Here is an 18,939-nt window from a genome sequence, read left to right on the forward strand (position 1 = left end):
GGAGGGCTTATTAACAATCACAGTTATACATTCATTTAGGGGTCCTCATCAAAAGGAGCCAAGCATCCATTTCTTTCTCTCTAAAGGAAGCTCATTGTTTTAGCGCTCAATAAATGTTTAATTAGTGGATCTGATAGATTTAACCATCTTGAAAAGTAAACGGGCCTTCTTGACAATGTCGCCTTGATCAGCGTTTCTGTCCGAACTGCAAAAACAATCTGGGCATTTATTTCTTTGCCTAAAAGGTGATTCAAAGGCATATATTTTAGTGAAGGGACGCTGTACCTTCCTTCAGCTTCCATGGAGCCACTGCTGAGTGTGCCAACGGTCTGTTATCATGACAAGCAATACTTTCTCTGTTAAACCAGCTGGAGACCCTTTTGGTTTCTAGGAACACAGCCTGAAATTTAGGACCATTTGTCCTCTGCAGTTTCACAAAATGGATTAATTTATGTCAAACTCAAGTGACTGGCTTTGGAAGGAAAATGTGTAAGAAGATAACCAAGTATTTTTTATGAATGTATGACCCAAGTTCAGTTGTTAAACATCATTTTTACAAAATCATTTCACCAACTCCTCAGCTATTTTGATGCTTGTATTTCTTGTTGGTTTAATGATAATATTTGTCTTCATTTCAGAGAAGCTATTCATCTCATATTTTTGGTGAGACGATTGGAACAATTTTTATTTGGGGGGGATAAGCAAATAAAAATTCAGAGCAATTTGTTAAATTCAACTAATTTGTCTGAGTGCTAGTTACCCAGTAGTTCTTCAGTACACTTAAATGTGACGTGAAAAATAGCTTGTTGCATTGTTGCAAATTTTTACATTTCCTTTACTAACATGTATTTGCTTGAAGTATTACTAGGGATTTTAAATATTAATTATAAATTTAGATTAAGGTATCTAAATTATAGAGAAATACTTCAATTATTTTGTCATCTAAAAAGAGAAATACAAATATAGGAAAGTTTTTATCTTTTAGATGTTCTAATGGTGTAAATATTTCTTAATCAGTTTTAATGGTGTGCCTTGTTCAGCAAAACAAAAAGTAAAACCTGAACACAGAAAAAGGAAACCTCTGTTAAAAAATTAATATTTATTACTCATCTGATTTTACATATATGACTTTAATCAACTGCATATTCTTTAACTCCATATATGAAGATTAAAATTGGGGATCAGTACCTGAAAAATGCCATTGATACTTAAAAGTTTATATTAGAAACACTGCTTTGATAAAGTATCTTTTTCTGCTCAATCAGTTCAAATTGTGACCAGATGATTAACCACAACCATCCTCGACTCTTAATTCTACAGAACTACTAGCAAAGACACAAATGAGAAAGTCATTGTAGACAATGGATCTCATTGTACATCATTTGAGTCTGCGGACTTTTTCCACTGCAGGGGCCCACTACAGCTATGGTACTAGACAGCAGTTAACATTATCACTGGTATATAATAAAATATCATTAAGATAGGGGGAAAATTGAATTTTTAAAGAACATGTTGGCCCTGAAGCATTAGCTATACCTAAAACTGCACAAGCTACTCCACAATTGAATCAGAGGGTTTCCGGCGGTACCTATGTATAAAGACCTATTGTTTGCATGCATTAATTACAAGGATAAAAGCCTCAAGATAACTTTCACTGTTGCTTTTTGTACTCTCTCCATTGTTTTGGAGGAAAAATAAGCATCTAACAATAGACTAGAGAAAGTGAATCGATCATAATTGTTTCAGCTTTGACAAACACCAAACCTGCTGATTACAATGGAGACATTTCCAAGGGAAAAGAAGACCCAACTCCAGCCTATTCAAACGAATTAGACAATTTTTTGAAGGATACAAAATGAGTTTTAAAAATTAGAAGCTGCCTAATGGACAGCTCTTTCCATAAACAACGAACTTGGATTTCTCAAATAAGTAATACCCTAGAAATGAACTTAGAATGAAAGAAAAATCCACCCCTCCAATATACTGATATGTAGTAGCAAAGTGGAACCAGTTAAAAATGGAAACTAAGAATTAACCTAGTTGGCAGGGCTGTGGAGCTCGTCTATGCCTATCAGACATTTGTTCAGTTAGGGACTCCTAAGGACTTGTTGAATTGCGGGCTAGGCGCCTATCCTAACGAGAGTTCGCAGCCTTCACGAGCGGGGAAAGCCGGCGGCTCGGCTGGGTGCTTCATTCCCAGATTCAAGATGAACAGCTGGTAGGGATGCGAGATCCACGATCCGGACCGTGGGGGGGCTCTGAGGTGATGTGCGGCTCGGCTGCGAGCCAAGTCCTGCAGAGAGCTTGGGGCCCAGACTGCAACGGCAGCGGAAGCACGAACGCGCCGGGGTCCCCTGACCGGGAGCACGGCGGCGGCAGCGCCTGGCAGAGTCCAGAGCGGGTGGGCCCAGACCTCAGCTCCGGCATCGCCGCCACCTCCCTGGCCCTGAACTTTCACCCTCCCGGGACGTGTGCCGCCTGCCCTGCAGGGCCGGGGTCCCGATGCCGCCTCCCGCGGGTAGCCGGCAGCGCGCTGCCAGCCCCGCATCTGTTCTCATGGCCCGGGGCATGCGCGAGGCCGGGGCGTCGGGCTCGGGACAGTGGAGAATACCGGTGTCGCCCTCCCTCCAGCCCACCCCGGCTCGCAGAGACCCGCGCCTCCCTGACTCGGACTACCGCGCCCTGGCGGGCCGCCCTCCAGTCCCGCGCGGCGGGGCAGCGCCAGCCTCAACCTGGGAGAGCGCCCGCAAAGAGCGCGGGCGCCCCACCCCTGCCCCGGGCTGGAGGACGGCGGCGGCGGCGGCGGCGGCGGCGGCGGCGGGCGGCTCCGTGGCGCGGGGACTACTTTCCGCCGCGCGCCCGCGCCCCGCCCCTTGTCCCCGCGCGGCGGAACGCTCCGCGCTACGCCGCTGGCGGCAGGATACAGTGAATCCAGCGCGACTTATAAGAGCTCCTTGTGCGGCGCCATTTTAAGCCTCTCGGTCTGTGGCAGCCGTGCTAGCCCGGCCCCGGGAGCGAAGAGCGAGGGGAGGCGGAGACGGAGCAAGGTCCGAGGAGCAGCTCCGGTCCCCGTCAAGCCGCCAACGCAGGCCGAGGACGGTCGGACTCCCGCCGCGGGAGGAACCTGTTCCCCTGAGGTGCTTGGGCGCTCCTTTCCTTACCCGTCTGGGGCTGCTCCCTTTCCCGCTTCGGAGCCAAACTTCGTCGCGGGCGCGCGGTCCCGGCGGCGGCTGGGAGCCGGACCCGGCGCAGCCCGAGGCCCCGGGGTGGGGAGCGGAGAGGGGCGTGTGGGCTGGGGGCGCCGGGGAGGCGGCAGAGGCGGACCGCGCCCGGGGGGCGGAGGGCGGCGGCCGGGCCCGGTTCCGGTCGCGCGGCTCCTTCGGGGGCCCCGGGGGTGCCGCTTTTGGGGAGGGGGCGCCGCGAGGGCGCGTCCGGGAGGTCGGGTGGCCAGCGGGGTGGGCGGGTGGGTGGAGGGGGCTGTGGTTTCCGTCCCGGGCTCAGGCCGCTGCTGAGTTTGGGGGAGGGACCCTGCGCCTCGGGATGCGCCGGGGCCGGGGTGGGGGGCGGGGTGGGGACGGGGGACTCCGCCTTCCCGGCCTCCGCGGGGAGTTGGGGTGCGGGCGCTGGGCCTGGGACGCCACGTGAGGTCCTATCTCCAGGTTCCGTCTTTCGTGCTTAAGGACAAATTTTTTCGAGGGTTAATAAGAGGTTAGTGATTTTTAATGGCCTGCCGGTGTGAGTGCGCTCGTTTAAATCGGAGCAACTTTAAACCTTAGAGGATCCAAACTGTTAGTGCAGACCGTGCGATGCGCCAGGAGGATTTGCACAGATAAAAATACATGTCTTGCACCTACATTTTCTTGTACGGTGCAGGTGAGTGAAAGCGGGCGTGCTAGGGAGGTCCTGGGAAAAATAAGGGCGAGGGCGGCTGGCTTACTGTCTCTTATCAAGTGACCCAAAGGACTCAGCCTGCGACTGCTTCGAGAATTGTGTTCCTGGAGATTCTTTATTCAAATAGTTTCACGGCAACTAAACTTGATTTTGAGAGCACTTTCCAGCGGGGTGGATTTTCCCCTCGCTACGAAATGGCCCGCAGGAAATTCAAGCGTTGCAACTTCGTTCCGTGTTTTGTCTGGAGAGAGGACTTGGAACTGAGACTTTCAAAGTTCGCTTTTCACAGCCTTCTCCTGAGTCCACTAAACTTGAAAGCTTTGCCAGTCGGGTGTAGCTGTTTGCTTCGTTTTCTTTTCGGTGTTGGAGGGAACATTGTCTCCTACTTTGTATCTTCCAGACATCTGTGGTCTCCCCCCACCCCCACCCCGGGTTTGTGAGTGGTGAATGAAGGGAGACTGGTCTGCTGGTATGCAGAGGTCGGCAAAAGGAAATCGAGGAGTGGTTTTAGTGAAACGAGAGCTTTGTGTCGTGAATAGTGGTGGCTTAGACTAGACAGCAGCTTGAAGAGACGGCTCGCCTTTGATAAAGTCTGGGCTGCTGTTTTTCAGATGGCCAAGTTATAAGTATTTTGTCTGGAACTTGGGAAGCCGTTTCCTTCTGTCTCTTGGTGTACATTCAGTACCTTCGGCTATCTTCCTGTTAACGTGTTGTCTTAAGAGATACTGGACATAGCTTGACTTTTTTTTTGTTGTTAATGTTTCTGTTTAATATCTGCTTAGATTAGTGACAAACATTTGTTTGGGAGGCATTTTTTTCGGTCTGAACTAAGGTGGCCGCTACATTTATTTTATTTTTACATTTAAGCGCACAAATCTCTGGGTTAAAAAAAAAAAGGTGCCATAATGTTTGCGAATATCTTTTCATAAAATTTGATTAATTTGCGTCCAGTATTCATTACTTTGACCTAGTCTTTGTTCTGAAGGCCATGTACGAGGCCCTAAAGTGATTGCAACAGTAATTTGAAAAACTTCCAGGAGACTATTCTATAGGATTAAAGGAATGCTGAGACTATTCAAGTCTGAAGTCCTTGAGGGGGGAATTAAAAAACTGTGCTGCAAAGTTTAGTTAGTATAGCATGTAACTTAGAGTCCTTGCGGAGTTCTAGGCTGATTTTCCCAGAAGCTAGAGCAGTCATTTAAAGTTGCTTTCAAGAAAAACCAAATTTTAAAAGGTGGCTTAAAAAAAGTAAAACATTTAGTAGTGTTAAAGTGTCAGTGTCCAGAAGTTTTCTTTTTAAACATATACTTTACCAAGATAATTATGTAGATTCCAGTATTAAAACTGAAACCGGATTGAGCTTCTTACTGTTACTAGTGATAAATGGAATAAAATTATCCATATAAATGAAGTTGTATATTTTTCTTTTCATATACACTTCCCTCCTCCACTCCCCAAATAGGAAGAGAAAACTTGAAGTAGGCTAATTTCTCTGAGTGTTTTGAGATTTGGTTCTTGGGAAAGCTATATGCAGACAGCCTGTTTCATTGTTGGGAGGAGTGGAAAGAAGAGTGTATTGTTGAAACTAGGGACATGGAGAATTCAAAAATTTGAATCTCACTCTTTTATACTTGTAAGTAGCAGTGAAATTAAAATCCCAGAGATAGGTTGTTTGTAGTATCTTCAGCCAAATGAAACTTTTGTGTTGTTGAAATGAAACAATACAGCATCCAGTTATAATGAGATTTTGTTTCTCTTTTATGGTTTACTAGTTGCTGATAATAACTGCAGAGGAGTAGGTGGTAAATTTTAAGTATGTACTTTGAGCTTGGTTGGAAGCGTGCTTGATTGCCAGCCCAGGGCAGAAAGGATGAATGCTTTTAGAGCAGGACAAACTTGTAATAAAAAGTATTAACAACTGTTTCGTGCTGCATGTTGACTTGTGACTTTGGTTGTGAAAACACTAGTTGTATTAACTTAGTTGTATTCTTGTAGCTCTCTTTTTGTTGGGAATACGATATCTTTTGTTGAAACAGTTTGAGTAAAAGCATTTTTGTATCTTAAAAGTAAGTAGTAAAACAGAGACTAGTAGCTACTTGTGTTAGTCCAGAGCTTGTATCTTTTGCCTCTTGGACCCTCATTGAGAGAAGACTGATTTGCAAAATCATTCTTCATTCTTTTAACAGATTATTGTTTATGTAATACTGTTCTAATTGTGTCTTGATAGATAACCAGGCTAATGGGCTAAAATAAATGTATACTTTGTAAGTTCCAGGAAAGGAAAATATGTGATTTGTTGTATTGCTTGAAAATGAATAGGAGTTACCTTGTGTAGTTCTTAATCACTTAAACTCTGGAGAAAGTTCTTTATTTCCTCTGTTTACTTAAGAATGCTGCTTTTGTGTTGTATGCAAGTCTGAGCTTGACCAGGTTTGAAATCTAGATACTTCTGTTGAGGCCTGAACCGTGTATCCCTGAAGCATGTATTTAAATTTGCTCCCTAAGGAAAAAGAAGCTCTTATAAAAGAATCAGTCATGTTAGCAACCCTTTTTAGAGATTAACTATCTTGCTAATTGTGAGCATCTTTTGTTTTAAAAGATACTATTCTCTAGCCTCAACGTCTCCTCAAACCTGATGCAGCTGAGTGACAATAGCGTCAGGGCATGTTTTCATTGCATGCTTTGGTCACATTGAGTGCCCTCCAGTGGATATAATGTAATGCTGGTGATTTTTTCCCCCCATAAAATTTGTGTGAAATATATTTATGAATAGTTTTGGTGAGAAAGCATCAGTCAAGAAAACTTTTTAATTCTAGAATAGGATGTTCATATTATTATTGCTAGTTAAAAGATTGGCTCTAGAACATGTCATCTCAGCCATTATTTGCAGGAGAAAGGTCAAAGTTAAATCAGGAGTTAAATTCTGTCACTTTTTGTAGGAAGTTCTGCTTAAATATAATTATAAACCAAAAACTTAGTCTAAACATCCTAGTATCTGGGCTTCCCCGATGGCTCAGATGGTAAAGAATCCACCTGTGATGCAGGAGACCCAGGTTCAGTGCTTGGGTTGGAAAGATACCCTATAGGAGAGAATGGCTATCCACTCCAGTGCTCTTGCCTGGAGAATCCCATGGACAGAGGAGCCTGGCGCGCTGCAACCCATAGGGTCAGAAAGAGTCAGACGTGGCTGAGCGACCTAAAACTGAGCCATATTAATGAATTTTAGAAACTAAGATTCTCAGATAAAGTTAACAAAAAAGTGAATTATCAATTTGTCTAAAATTTCTTATACAATAAAACTGAAGTAAGTCTTCAACCTGGTTACATTTTCAATATTATGTCTGTTAAGAATTGGTTATCAACAAAGAATATTATGTCTGTTAAGAATTGGTTATCAACAAAGCTGGTTGAGTCAACTTATGTGAACTCCAGAGTATAATGCGTAGTGACTACAGGCATTTGTGTAGAGTATACATTTGTATAGTGCTTTGATGCACTATTCCCATATTTTGACCTTTAAATTCTTCAATAAAAACTCCTCCACACTCCTGTGTTACAGTTCTTGCTATTTCTCTTAGTAGCATTATTTTATGAAAATGCTTATTTCAAATCAGATTCTGATTAATAACAGGAATAAAACCCATTTAAAAATAGCTTTTAGAAGTCAAATGGTCATTTTTATGGAAAACACTCAGCTTAGAAAAAATGTTTTTACCTTTGTATGTTTTCCATAAATAGGTGGTTGAAATGAAGTTTAAAAGTTAATTGATTGAGTAGGGAGGGAAAATGACCATATCACTTACTGCTCCATTTTGCTCTGGAATTTAGTATGATTTTGTGGAAACATTGATAATGATTTTCGACTATTTAAGAAATGTATTATTGTTATATCTTTTTAAAAACATAAGGCAAGAATGCCTCAGCTGTTTTATATTTCAGAATGGGTTGTGATCCTTCATAAAGGATCATGTATGGAATAAGTAATGTCCAAGTCCGTAACTATTATTTTCATCATTTACTGAATCAAGGTCAAATAGCTTGTGTTCCAGTTTCAAAGATTTTTATGAGAAGAGAGTAGATTTGAAAGTTCTCTTGAAAACTGTGTACATCTTTAAAAAAAAAAATTCTGCCTGTTAGGGACCTAATTCATCTCTTGAAATTGGCCACTTGTCTTCATGCAACAATTTGACAAACAATATAAGTGACTAAGATCTCTGTCACAAACCATATAGGATTGATCTTGCATCCCAGTGGGAGTAGCTACTCGGTATCTCCAAGCGGTATGGGCTCACTGGGCCCCTGTGAACTACAACAAATTAAGAGAACATATGTCCCATCTAAGCCAATCTTCAGCTGCAGCCATTGTGTGGAAAGCAGTTTAGGTTTCCACATCATCTGAATTTTTTCTTTCTTCTAAGAGAAGCAGGAAATATGGATTAATGTGCATCTCATGATTTGCACCAATGGGGCTTGGTGGCTTAGCAGTAAAGAATCTGCCTGGGATGCAGGAGTTGCACAAGCTGTGGGTTTGATCCCTGAGTTGGGAAGATCTCCTGGAGGAGAAAATGGCAACCCACTCCATTATTCTTGCCTGGAGAATCCCATGGACAGAGGAGACTGGTTGGCTAAAGTCCATAGGGTCACAAAGAGTCTGACACTACTGAAGCAATGTAGCACACACATGATTTGCACATGTTGGTAGGTGAAATTCATGTTTTAAGACATTTTAACACAAATTAAATACACCTATTGGCAGGATCTGCCAGTTTGTGACATCTGCAGTGAACCATTTGGAGTTTAATGATGATTCTATTAAGTGACTGAAGGTAGTACAATTCTGTATCTTTGTCTCTATATATACATATTGACACAACTGAGTGAGTAACATTTTTACTTTCATAACTTAGTAAATAAAGATTTGATAAACCATTAGGTTCATATTTGGCATTTTAAGAATGCCTTGTATCAATTGACTATATAAACAGATTAGGAACTTAAAGCAGGTTCATATCATTAACTCTGTGAAACCTGGGAAACCTGCACTTAAAAAGCTTAAGAATTAAGATGGATTGGATCAAGGAAAAAGAGAAGAAAGAACAGACTTGTTCATCACTTGATCATCTTAAGTATAGTTTTTAAAGTGTTTTCTTGAAAGAGGTCTTAAAACTTAACATTGAAGGTGCTTAAAATGCTGGACAAATTCTGGCTGTGTGTAAACAATCATATCAGCCTGAAGTTTTATTGATGTCTTTAAGTCACATCCTGGTTTTCAGCTCAAGTCTGCATTTCTGTGATGATCTATTTTTCAGACTAGATTTAAAACTGAAAAGCAAAGTTTAGATAATGAAAAATTAATTGAATGTTAGTTTTTTTTTTTAAGTAATAGCTTACTCCTATTTGATCAGAATATATTTTAAAATTTTTTATGAGTATAGTTGCTGTACCATGTTGTGTACCGTGGAGTGAATCAGCCGTACGTACACGTATATCCCCTCTGTTTTTGGATTTATTTCCCATTTAGGTCACCACAGAGCATTAAGTAGAGCTCCCTGAGCTGTATAGTCTATTCTCATTAGTTGTCCCTTCTATACATAGTAGTATTATCTATTTTGTACATAGTAGGAGAAGGCAATGGCACCCCACTCCAGTACTGTTGCCTGGAAAATCCCAGGGACGGAGGAGCCTGGTGGGCTGCAGTCCATGGGGTCGCCAAGAGTCGGACATGGCTGAGCGACTTCACTTTCACTTTCCACTTTCATGCATTGGAGAAGGAAATGGCAACCCACTCCAGTGTTCTTGCCTGGAGAATCCCAGGGACGGGGGAGCCTGCTGGGCTGCCGTCTCTGGGGTCGCACAGAGTCGGACACGACTGAAGTGACTTAGCAGCAGCAGCAGTGCAGTCCCAATCTCCCAATCCATTGCATCCCCTGGTCAGAATAAATTTAGGCAGGCAGTCAAATAGATATTGGTCAAGTCTTTTGCTGCTAGGGCAAGATTCTTCATTTCCAAAGTTTGAAAAGTTGTATATTTAGTCTTTAGATTACATGTTTAAGTGGCCTACTATGTTTGTACTGAAAGTACAAACCATAAGCCAGCATTGGTTTTAAAAAGTATCATCTGAAAATAGTGCTGCTGACTGCAATTGTGTTTATATGATATGATATAGAATGCAAGCCAAACTGAGCAGTGGACTTTTCAGAACACGTTTGTCCCAAGGTGCTCACCCCTTGGCCTGTTCCACAATCCCCATATAACTTTACAGAACCACTGTAAAATTTTTCTTGTAACAGTCCAGAAAATTCCGGCCTCTGATTTCTTTTGAACTTGTTGAAAAGCGTCCCCAACCCCCAGATAGTTTGAAAAGTGTGATATATGGATGGATGCTGTTAAGGTGAAGCTGCTTCATAGCAATGCCAATTTGCTCCCCTATTTATTTCCATCTGTTTCTTCATTAACATTCCCATTTTTTTACTTGTAATTTCATAACTCTCGTTGCTGGACTGATTTTCCTTTTAACTGATTTAACAGGTGTGTTAGTTAAAAAATCTGGGGGTTGGGGAGATATTTTTAACCTGTTTAATTTGAAGTTCATCAGTCCACATGGCACACAGGTGATAGCTGTGGTAAATCTTGTCTTTCATGCTGGCGGCTGATCTGACTTGGAAGTAAAAGATGTGCATGTGCTACAGGGTGCCTGCTAAGTTGCTCTGAACAGGTTTATGATGACTGAAATACTTGACATGTATTTAGTCATACTTTATTGTACGTTATCTGTATAAAAATGTGAGAAGTTAGATTTACTGCAAACTTTCTTAAATGCAATTTGAAGGTGATCTTAATGATTTTAATTTGCTTCATGGAGGGGTGGCTGTTGTAAAAGCCTCCCCCCTCCCCCCAACCCCGAAGTATAATTCAGTGGTTTGCAGAGAAGGGTGTAGAGAATGAGTATGTCTTTGGAGTTATCTGTGTATTAGATGAATGACACGTGTACCTGAGGAACACCGGTTTCTTGGAAACATTTCTCAATCCAGTTAACTCTGGATGTTTCTGAGTGGTATCCTTTCTCTTGTGTAGAAGTGCTGAGGTAGACACTTAGAATCTTTCCTGAGCCACTGAAAGAATGTAGCAATGTCAAACATTACTTTATATTCAACAGTTCATTTAGATACAAAGTGGAAGTCGCTCAGTCTTGTCTTACTCTTTGCGTATATAATCCATGGAATTCTCCAGGCCACAATACTGGGTGGGTAGCCTTTCCCTTCTCCAGGGGATCTTCCCAACCTAGGAATTAAACCCAGATTTCCCGCATTGCAGGTGGATTCTTTACCAGCTGAGCCACAAGGGAAAGTAGACAATAAATGTTACATAGGGAACATAGTAAGTTGATGTACTACTCTCTAGATACATTCATAAATTTAGTCTTTCTGGTACTTTGCTTTATTTTAAAGTTGTTTCATTTAAAGTTCATTTAGTTGGAAAAGCCACATGATATGAAATGAGGTTTATATTGTTCTGACTTTTAGTTATAGATGTCCTCTGTGATCCATTTACAAGGTAAAATTCATGTTATATATGATAGTTGTCCCTAGGTCACTATTTTCTGCCTTAATTCTGCTGTCATTTTTTCATAGGTCCTAAATCAGAGTGCCAGCCAGTCTATTCCCCATAGAATGAAAAGAGGCTAGATTAGGAGATGAGAAATCTGGGAGTAATTCATAAGGCAGAGTAATGATAATTAAAATACTGAAATAGATATTTTCTTTTGTAAGAATACTTATATTCTTGAATCATGCTTGAAGAATGCCCTGACTGTATGCTGAAGGGCCTTAGGCTTCTCCTTATTGCCATTATACACCAGATCATATTACATTTCTCTTCAAAGTGCGAAGATAGGAAGACTGTTTAACCTTTTCTTTGCTCCTCAAACTAACCCCCATTCCCCCATGAGAAACTAAGTAAGCAGGAATTCCTTCGCCTTCTATTATCAGTCTGCATGGAGGATCCATCGTTATAATGAAGCGTTATATTCTAGTCAGAGGCCAGTCCTGACACATGACTTTTGTAGGACTTGCTTCTTTTAGTTATGCTTCTGTTCTGTATGTATTACCCTTATCTTCCCAGGTTTGGATCCCATTGCTGTTTTGGCTCTCCATTTCCCACATTTTATCATCTCTTGGAATCCATTCACTGTCTGTCTAGAACTCATAGTCTTCAGCACATGCTTTTTATTGTCAGTCTTTTCTGAGAATGTTTTCTTTTTCTTGCTCCAGCTATAGCCTAGCTTCTCCCCATAATGCTACTGACCTTGCAGCTCTCTCAGGTGGTGAGGGTTTCCTCTTCCTGTGCACCTTTTATTGGTGAACCAGAAGGTGGAGGAAGTGTCCTCTTTGTTCCTCATTGTCACTTCTTGACCATTCTTTTCCAAAACTTTCAGCTTTGACTCTCATGCTATCAAATTATTACCACCTACTACTCTCGTTATCTTAAGTCATTACCAACTTTCCTGGTTTATTCCCCTACTTCCTTGAACACTTGTCTTCTGGCTCACTGTCATCTTATTTTTGTTATAATTCTTGGTAATACCAATATTTGTGTAGACAAGTGCTACTCAAAATGTCCCACACTCTGAGAACTGTTACAGTATGAATTGCAGTAAATAGTTTGTGCCAGAAAGTAACTCAGCTCTGTCACTAAGTTCAGTGTTTAGTTCACCTGACTTTTTTTTTGGTACCAAAATTTTTTTGATGAAAGAAGCAGTATGTTGGTTTATATAATCTGGCACAAGCTCCGTAGGGTGTTGTGGTCTGGTGCTTTGAGTAACATTGATATAGAGAGTGCCTCCAATACTCTGACCTCTTAGTTCCTTGGTTTCCTCTCCTCCAGTAACCTTATTTTTCTGTCTGATTCAGCCACCCTAATTCCAACAGCTCTTCAGTGACAGATAACTTCACTCTGTCAAAGCTTTTCAGTATCCCTCACCCTCACTTCTACTCAGCTCTCAACAACCTTGTCCCTCCCTGACTTCATGCCCAGTGGTCTTTGGTCTCTGAGTTCATCTTTCCTTATGACTGTGTCTTTTCCTTCTCAAACCTCCCAATACTTCCTCCCCCATATGTCTCCTTTGCTTTCTGTTTCACAAAGCATGTCGAATAATTGGAAGATTTCCTGTATGCTCTCACATCTATGACTGTGCCGTTCACCTTCTCTGTCATTTATGGACAAACTGTAGTGTTCAGAGGTGAGGACAACCAGCTCATTTCTATACTAGATCCCATGCCCTCTTGCTCTCAAGAATATAACTCTTCCTACTTTCTCTTGCATCCTTGATTTTTCCTTCTGTGAGTTTGCATGATCTTTGTCCCCGTTTTAAAAAAATCTTTTCTTCTTGTTTCCCCTTTCATGCACCCAGTCTGCTTCTCTTTTGAGTAAGACACCTTGAAACAATTGCTTGGATACACTCTCACCCCTTTTCAACTTCTACCAGTGACCACCACTGTATAAATCTCTCATCCTCATCACACTTAACCTCTCAGTAGCACTTGGCACAGTTGCTTGAGACACGTTTCACTTGGCTTCTAGGCCACCATATCTGCTAGCAGGTTTTTTCCCTGCCTTACTGGTGGTTCCTCCTTACTCTTTGCTCTTTCTGTTATGTCTCATCCGTACATTGGAATGGCTGAAACTTCAGCACTTGGATCTCTCGTTTTTCATTGTCAAAATACACTCGAGTCTCATAGCTTTAAACATAGTATTTAACCTGTTTGCTGACGGTTTCCAGATTTATATCCTTAGCCTGAGTTTCTGCCCTGAACTATAGGTCATGATAGCCAACGTTTCCCCCAACATTTTGGATGTCTTAAGAAGCATCTCAAATGTAATGTATCTAAAACTGAGCTCCCAATTTCTCCTAAGGCTGCTTGAGTTAGTATGTCCTAAAATGCACCTTTTTAGTTACACCAAAAACCTTGCTGTTCTTGACTGTCTTTCTGTCACTGTACCCTGTCTGAAAATTGTCTGTTCTTCTAATATAGATGCAAAATTCAGCCATTTCTTACTATGCCGTTTCATAGCCATGCCATCCTAGGGTTACTGAAGAGGTCTTACTGGTCTTCCTGCTTACATTTGTTCCCTTTAAATGTAATCTCAACATAGTGACCAGAATAATCCTTTTAAAGCAATGATCATAGAACTTTTCTGTTCAAAAACCTCCAGGGGCTTATGGTCTCATTCTGTAAAAGCACACTCTCCTGTGTGTTTAGACTATTCTCTCTATCACCTACTTCTTTCCTCCTGTCACTCATCAAAGAAATAAAACTGAAAGGATTTAAGAAAGGAGTGGAAACCAGGAAAATAACGACAGCAGTCATGCCGGTGACACAGGTGGTGGTGACTTAGGTCAGGTGGCACTGGGCACAGAAGAGCTAGGTTGGAGGGATGCTTAGGAGGTGCAGGCTCTGTAAACCCAGTTCTTCATTAATTTCCTACCTCCTTTCTTGCTTGTTTTTCTTTAGCCTTCAACACTGTCTAACATCATAGATATTTTACCATTTTTTCCTCCTCTTTTTTTTTTTTCACCTCCTAGAACATAAGCTCTAGAAAGACAGGGATTATTGTCTATTTCCTCACTTTTTGCTTTCTTCCCAGTGCCTAGAATCATAGTGTACACTAGTTGATTAGTGAATATGTGTTGAGTGAATGACTTTTAAATCTTCTCACCTCACTTTGGATCTTTCCCAGTAGCACATAAGTATATTCCATCTTTGCAGAGGTGGTTCTTTACTGTCATTTATGGCTCCCGTTAGATTGAGTTCTTCCCGATTCACGCATTTTCACTTTACCATCTTCTTTTACTTGGTTTGTTGCACTTAATCATATTCTGAAGTAACCTGTGTTTACTTGCTTCTTTTCTCCTTTCACGATCTTGTTCTGGTTTGTATACCTGGTACTCAGAACAGTGTATGGAAGTTCTAGATGCTAATAAATATTGGTTGAATAGGTGAATATTCTGGAATTGGATGACTTTTGTTTCTTTGCAGCTAATGCCCCTTTAATTTCTCTGCTCCCTTTCACACTCTGAAAGACATATCCTGTGGATATGGTCTTCATCTTTCATCTCCTATTTCAGTTTGTGTTTGGCTTTTATTATCAGTGAACCTCCTTTTGCTGAACTCATTATTGGACCTCCATGTTGACCAATGAAAGAGATACTTTTTACCTTTAGTCTTGCTGGGTCACTTTAGCATTTGGTGCATTTTTGTTTTTGAACTTGCCTTTGGAACAGGAGTGTCCAGTAGAACTTTCTGTGATAATGGAAATGTTCTACATCTGTGAGGTTGATATGGTAGCCACCAGCTACATGTGACTCTTGAGCACTTGAAATGTGGTAATGTGACTGAGCTAAATTTTAATAAAAATTTAAATAGCCGTGTGTGACTAATGGCTATTTTTTCTCACATACTCCAAGCTCAGGAAGTATCACAGCCTAATTGCGCAATCCAAATGCCTAGGAGTCATTTTTTTTTTCATCCCACCCCCAACCCCCTGTGTCTACATGTTCATTATCTACGTCTGTGTCTCTAATCCTGCTCTGCAGTCTGTACCATTTTTCTAGGTGCCACATATATGCATTAAAATACAGCATTTGTTTTTTTCTTCCTGACTTGCTTCACTCTGTATGATAGACTCCTAGGTCCATCCTCTTTACAAATTTCCCAATTTTTTTCATTTTTATGGCTAAGTAATATTCTACTGTATAAATGCACCACAACTTCTTTATCCATTCATCTGTCGATGGACACTTTGGTTGTTTCCATGTCCTGGCTATTGTAAATAGTGCTGCAGCGAACGTTGGGGTACATTTGTCTTTTTTTATTGGAATATAATTGCTTTACAATGTTGTGTTAGTGTCTCCTGTACAGTGAAGTGGATCAGCTATATGTATAAATATATCTCCTCTCCCCCGACTTCCTCAAACCCCTCATCTCTTCCTTCTAGGTCATCACAGAGCTAGCACCAAGCCAAGCTTTTTGTGCTTTATAGCAGATTCCCACTAGCTTGCTATTTTACGGGCTTCCCTGGTGACTTAGTGGTAAAGAATCTGCTTGCCAATGTAGGAGACCTGAGTTCAATCCCCAGTTTGGAAAGATTCCCTGGAGAAGAAAATAGCAACCCAGTTCAGTATTTTTGCCTGGGAAATGCCTTGGACAGAGGAGCATGGTGAGCTACAGTCCATGGGGGTCACAAAGAGACATGGCTTAGCGACTAAACAGCAACATCTGTTTTACACATGGTGCTGTGTATATGTCAGTCCTAGTCTCCCAATTCGTCTCACTCTCCCCTTTCATCCCTGATGTTCACACTTCCGTTCTCTTACGTCTGCAACTCTATTCCTGCCTTGGAAATAGGTTCATCTGTACCTTTTTTGTAGATTACACATTTATGTGTTAATGTACAATATTGATTTTCTGACTTCACTCTATATGACAGACTCTAGGTTCATCTACATCTCTACAAATGACTATTGAATTCTTTTCAGTGGCTGAGTCATATTCCACTGTATACATGTAACACATCTTTCTCCATTAATCTGTCATTGGCCATTTGGGTTGTTTGCATGTCCTGACTAGTGTAAATAATGCTGCAGTGAACATTGGGGTACATGTGTCTTTTTGAATTATTATTTTTTCAGGGTATATGCCCAGGAGTGGGATTGTTGGAGTCATATGTTGGTTGTGTTTTTTAGTTTTTAAAGGGACCACCATACTGTTCTCCATGGTGCCTATGTCAGTTTACATTCCCACCAACAGTGCAGCACGGTTCCCTTGTCTCCACACTCTCTTCAGGATTGGTAGACTTTTTGATGATGGCCATTCTGACTGGTATGAGGTGAATACGTCCTTGTAGTTTTTATTTGCATTTCTCTAATCATTAGTGATGTCAAGCATCTTTCCATTCACCTCTTGGCCATCTGTATGTATTCTTTGGAGAAATGTCTATTTAGGTCTTTTGCTCACTTCTTGATTGTTTATATGTGTGTGTGTGTATATATATATATATATAATTTTAAATTTAACCTTTTTGCTTGTTTTTGCTTGTGCTGGGTCTTTGTTGCTGTGTGTGGACTTCTCATTGCTGGGGTTTCTCTTGTTGTGGAGCGTGGGCTTTAGGGCACATAGGCTTCAATAGTTGTGTCTTTCAGGCTCTTGAGAACAGGCTCAGTAGTTGTAACACATGGGCTTAGTTGCTTCATGGCATATGAGATATTCCTGGACTAGGGATCGGACACATGTCTCTTGCATTGACAGGCAGATTATTTACCACTGAGCCACCAAGGAAGCCCTGTTTTGTTTTGTTTTGTTTTTTAATTGAGCTACATGACCTGTTTGTGTATTTTGGAGATTAATCCTTTTGTCAGTTGGCTTTGCAAATATTTTCTTCCTTTGTGAGGATTGTCTTTTCATCTTGTTTATTAGGAGTCATCTTTATTTTTTTTTTTTTATTTTATATTATTTTTAAACTTTACAATATTGTATTAGTTTTGCCAAATATCGAAATGAATCCGCCACAGGTATACCTGTGTTCCCCATCCTGAACCCTCTTCCCTCCTCCCTCCCCATACCCTCCCTCTGGGTCATCCCAGTGCAGCAGCCCCAAGCATCCAGTATCGTGCATCGAACCTGGACTGGTGACTCGTTTCATACATGATATTATACATGTTTAAATGCCATTCTCCCAAATCTCCCCACCCTCTGCCTCTCCCACAGAGTCCATAAGACTGATCTATACATCAGTGTCTCTTTTGCTGTCTCGTACACAGGGTTATTGTTACCATCTTTCTAAATTCCATATATATGCGTTAGTATACTGTATTGGTGTTTTTCTTTCTGGCTTACTTCACTCTGTATAATAGGCTCCAGTTTCATCCACCTCATTAGAACAGATTCAAATGTATTCTTTTTAATGGCTGAGTAATACTCCATTGTGTATATGTACCACAGCTTTCTTATCCATTCATCTGCTGATGGACATCTAGGTTGCTTCCATGTCCTGGCTATTATAAACAGTGCTGCGATGAACATTGGGGTACATGTGTTTCTTTCAATTCTGGTTTCCTCAGTGTGTATGCCCAGCAGTGGGATTGCTGGATCATAAGGCAGTTCTATTTCCAGTTTTTTAAGGAATCTCCACACTGTTCTCCATAGTGGCTGTACTAGTTTGCATTCCCACCAACAGTGTAAGAGGGTTCCCTTTTCTCCACACCCTCTCCAGCATTTATTGCTTGTAGACTTTTGGATCGCAGCCATTCTGACTGGCGTGAAATGGTACCTCATAGTGGTTTTGATTTGCATTTCTCTGATAATGAGTGATGTTGAGCATCTTTTCATGTGTTTGTTAGCCATCTGTATGTCTTCTTTGGAGAAATGTCTATTTAGTTCTTTGGCCCATTTTTTGATTGGGTCATTTATTTTTCTGGTGTTGAGCTGTAGGAGTTGCTTGTATATTTTTGAGATTAGTTGTTTGTCAGTTGCTTCATTTGCTATTATTTTCTAGGAGTCATCTTTAATTCCTCTCATCTACTGCAGTCAGTCCATCAGTAGAGCCTCTTTTTTCTGTCTCCAAAGTATTTCTCTAATCGAGCTACTGTTTGTGCCCAGTGCTGGTAGCCTAGCCTAAGCCACCATCTGTCACTGGACATTGCTTTACCGGTTTACCTTTTTCCTGTTACCCTTTCAGTTTTTTTTATTATAGCCAAGGTCAGTTTTGAAGAACTCAAATAGGATCTTGTTCACCTGCTTTATAACCCTTCATGGATTTCCAGTGGCATTTAGAATAAGAAATCCTTTTTTTTTTTTTAAGGGCTGAAAAGCTCTACATGGTCTGGCTACTTTCAACCTCATTATAATTACTCTTTCCCACTATTATCAAACTACTGTGGTTGTAAAAGATAGTCCTAACAGTTCTGGAATTGTGCACATTATTTCTGATTTCTGGAATATTCCTGCTCTGCTCCTTATGTGCTGGCTCCTGTGCATCTTTAGGTCTCAGCTT

At 41.3% G+C, this 18,939-nt stretch overlaps 1 protein-coding gene across 4 annotated transcripts in view; it reads left to right on the forward strand.

Annotated features, from left to right (window-relative positions):
* The first annotated feature begins 2,942 nt into the window (after positions 1–2,942).
* Positions 2,943–18,939, forward strand: part of CTNNB1 (catenin beta 1) — a 49,644-nt gene continuing 33,647 nt past the window's right edge. For all 4 annotated transcript variants that reach the window (XM_055558365.1, XM_055558362.1, XM_055558360.1 and 1 more), the window contains exon 1: positions 2,943–3,137. The gene's annotated coding sequence lies outside the window, so the exon portion shown is untranslated. The remainder of the gene's footprint in view (positions 3,138–18,939) is intronic.

This window comes from Bubalus kerabau, chromosome 20 (genome assembly GCF_029407905.1).
Source record: "Bubalus kerabau isolate K-KA32 ecotype Philippines breed swamp buffalo chromosome 20, PCC_UOA_SB_1v2, whole genome shotgun sequence".
NCBI classification, from domain to species: domain Eukaryota; kingdom Metazoa; phylum Chordata; class Mammalia; order Artiodactyla; family Bovidae; genus Bubalus; species Bubalus kerabau.